Source organism: Suncus etruscus, chromosome 5 (assembly GCF_024139225.1).
Source record: "Suncus etruscus isolate mSunEtr1 chromosome 5, mSunEtr1.pri.cur, whole genome shotgun sequence".
NCBI classification, from domain to species: Eukaryota; Metazoa; Chordata; class Mammalia; order Eulipotyphla; family Soricidae; genus Suncus; species Suncus etruscus.
In genome coordinates this window covers 141,442,213-141,445,885 of record NC_064852.1, presented here as the reverse complement: position 1 = coordinate 141,445,885, position 3,673 = coordinate 141,442,213, and positions in this window count along the sequence as shown.

The following is a 3,673-nucleotide window of genomic DNA, read 5'->3' as shown; positions in this document are numbered from 1 at the left end:
ATGGTGTCTGGATTTGGATAGGGATTGCATTAAATCTATATAGTAGTTTTGGTAGGATAGTCATTTTGACTATGTTAATTCTACCTATCCATGAGCATGGGATGTTCTTCCATTTATTTAGATTGTCTTCAATTTCTTTCTGAAGCGTTTTGAAGTTTCCCTGGTATAGGTCTTTCACTTCCCTTGTAAGGTTGATTCCTAGGTACCTGATATTTTTTGATACTATTTTAAATGGTATTGTATTTTTAATCTCTCTCTCCTCAACTTCGTTGTTTGTATATAGAAACGCTACTATCTTTTGTGTATTGACTTTGTATCCAGCCACTTTGCTGTAGTGGTTAATTGTTTCTAGGAGTTTTACTGTGGACTCTTTAGGATTTTCGATGTATATCATCATATCATCTGGAAATAAAGATAGTTTGTGTTCCTCTTTCCCCATTTGGATTCCTTTGATTCCCTTCTCTTGTCGGATTGCTATTGCTAGGACTTCTAAGGTTATATTGAATAAGAGTGGAGAGAGTGGACAGCCTTGCCTAGTTCCTGACCTTAGTGGGAATGATTCTAGTTTCTCGACATTAAGTATAATGTTGACTGTAGGCTTTTCATAGATAGCTGTAACTATCTTGATGAAGGTTCCTTCTAACCCTATTTTGCTGAGTGTCTTTAACATGAAAGGGTGTTGGATTTTGTCAAACGCCTTCTCTGCATCGATTGATATGATCATGTGGTTTTTGTTTTTCTTGTTGTTGATGTGATGTATAATGTTGATTGATTTGCGTATGTTGAACCAACCTTGCATTCCTTGTATAAAACCCACTTGGTCATGATGTATGATCTTTTTGATGAAGTGCTGGATTTGGTTTGCTAAGATTTTGTTGAGTATATTTGCATCTATGTTCATTAGTGAGATTGGTCTGTAGTTTTCTTTCTTGGTGGTGTCTTTGCCATCTTTGGGAATGAGTGTAATATTTGCCTCATAGAAGGAGTTAGGGAGGATTCCTGTTTTTTCTATGGTTTGGAAGAGCCTATGGAAAAGTGGCAGTAAGTCTTCTCGGAATGTTTGGTAGAATTCACCTGTAAATCCATCTGGTCCTGGGCTTTTGTTCTTAGGGAGTTTTTAAATTACATCTTCAATTTCCTCTGAGGTGATTGGTCTGTTTAGGCTTTCTAGGTCTTCCTTGTCCAGTCTCAGAAGAGGGTTTTTCTCCAAGAATCTGTCGATTTCTCCTGGGTTCTCTATCCTAGCTGAGTATAGTTGTTCATAATATGATCTTATGAATTGTTGTATTTCTTGGGGTTCTGTTGTAATCTCTCCCCTTTCATTTGTGATCCTATTGTGATCCTATTGATTTGGGTGTTTTCCCTCTTTTTTTTGGTGAGTTTTGCTAGGGGTTTGTCTATCTTGTTTATTTTTTCAAAAAACCAACTCCTGGTCTCATTGATTTTTTTGTATTGTTTTCTTGGTTTCTATGTTGTTTATTTCTGCTCTGCTTTTTATTATTTCTTGCCTTCTGGTTCTGGTTGGATTTCTCTGTTGCTGTTGTTCCAATTCTTTGAGGTGATCTTTTAAACTGTTGGTATTGTTATTTTCCTGTTTCTTGATATAGGCCTGTATTGCTATGAGTTTCCCCCTAATTACTGCTTTTGCTGTGTCCCACAAATTTTGACATGTTGTCTCTTCATTATCATTTGTCTCAAGGAATCTTTTTATTTCTTCCTTGAGTTTTTCTTTGATCCAGCTGTTGTTGAGCAGCATGTTGTTTAATCTCCTGGTATTAGTTTTTCTCCATTGCTTCTTCTTGATGTCAATTTTGACCTCTGTTGCATAGTGATCTGAAAGGGTACTTCTAATGATCCTTACCTTTGTGGTCTTATATAGGTTGGCTTTGTATCCCAAGACATGGTCTATTCTGGAGAAGGTTCCATGTGGGCTTGAGAAGAATGTGTATTCTGCTTTCTGGGGATGGAGGGCTCTATATAAGTCTATCAGCCCTAAATCTTCTAATTTTTCATTTAGAGCTCTTATTTCTTTGCTATTTTTCTGTTTGGTGGATCTGTCCAGTGGTGAAAGTGGAATATTGAGGTCCCCTACTATTATCACATTTCCCTTCATGTGTTTCTCCAGGTTTACGAGCAGTTGCCTCACATATTTTGCTGACTCTAGATTTGGTGCATAGATATTGACCAGGATTAGTGTTTCTTGATCCAATGTTCCCCTGATCAGTAAGTAGTGACCCTCTTTGTCTCTGATCACTTTCTTGAGGTTGAATGCAATTTGGTCTGATATAAGAATTGCTGTCCCTGCTCTTTTTTGTTTTCCATTGGCCTGAATAATTACTTTCCATCCTTTTATTCTAAGCCTATGCTTATCCTGTAGCTGTAGGTGTGTTTCTTGCAGACAGCAGAAGTCCGGTTTATTTTTCCTAAGCTAGTTCTCTACTATGCGTCTTTTAATTGGAGCGTTTAGGCCATTAACATTTAGGGAGATTATTGAGAGAGAGGACTGTTGTGCAGTTGTGTTGTGTAGGGTGGCTTTTGTTACAATCGGGGGTTTGGATTGTGTAATTCATCTCTGAGTAGGTCGTTTAGAATCGGTTTTGTTTGCACAAATAGCTTTAGTTCGGTCTTGTTTGAAAATGTTTTTAGTCTGTTCTCCCATATGAATGATAGTTTTGCTGGATATTGGACTCTAGGTTGGAAGTTTCTTTCATTCAGTCGTTTAAATATGTCATTCCACTGTCTTCTAGCTTGAATTATTTCGACTGGCAGATCTGGTTTGATTCTTATGTCCCTACCTTTGTTTTTTTTTTTTTTTTTTTTTTTTGGTTTTTGGGCCACACCCGGTGACACTCAGGGGTTACTCCTGGCTATGCGCTCAGAAGTTGCTCCTGGCTTGGGGGACCATATGGGACCCCGGGGGATCGAACCACGGTCCATCCTAGGATAGCACAGGCAAGGCAGGCACCTTACCTCCAGCGCCACCACCCGGCCCCATGTCCCTACCTTTGTACTTGGGGTTTTTTTTTCTCTATTATTGCCTTAAGAAGTTCCTCTTTCTCCTTGTTTTTAGCCATTTGGATTACTATATGTCTTGGTGTTGGTTTATTGGGGTCTATTTTATTAGGGACCCTCTTGATTTCCTGGATTTGCCCTGAAGTTTCATTCCAGAGGGTGGGAAAGTTCTCTGCTATTATCTCTCTGACTACTTGTTCTTCCCCTTTCCCTATTTCCTCCCCTTCTGGTATACCCACGATTCTTAGATTGTTTCTTTTGTCCTTGTTCATTAGGTACTGGACTTTTCCTTCCAGTGCTTTGCCTTTTATTTCTTTATTTGTTTCTTGGTCATTTTTTGTTTGCAGTTTTCCTTCATGTTCTTCAATGTGTTTCTCCAACTCTGTGTTTCTGCTAGTAAGGCTTGTTATTTTGTCTGTTAATTCCTTCACTTCTTTTTGTATGGACTCTCTCATACTTTTTAACATTTCTTCTTTAATTTGGCTAATTTGTTCCTCGATAGATATCTTATACTCGGTAGCTAAGGTTTCTCTCATTGCTTTTATTGATTCTTGCATTTCCTTCCTCATTGCTGCTTTTAGGTCATCTTCCCACGAATCTGTGCGTTTTGGCGGGCTTGGAAACTTGTTAGGGTTTGTCTCCGTATCTTCAGAACTTAGGG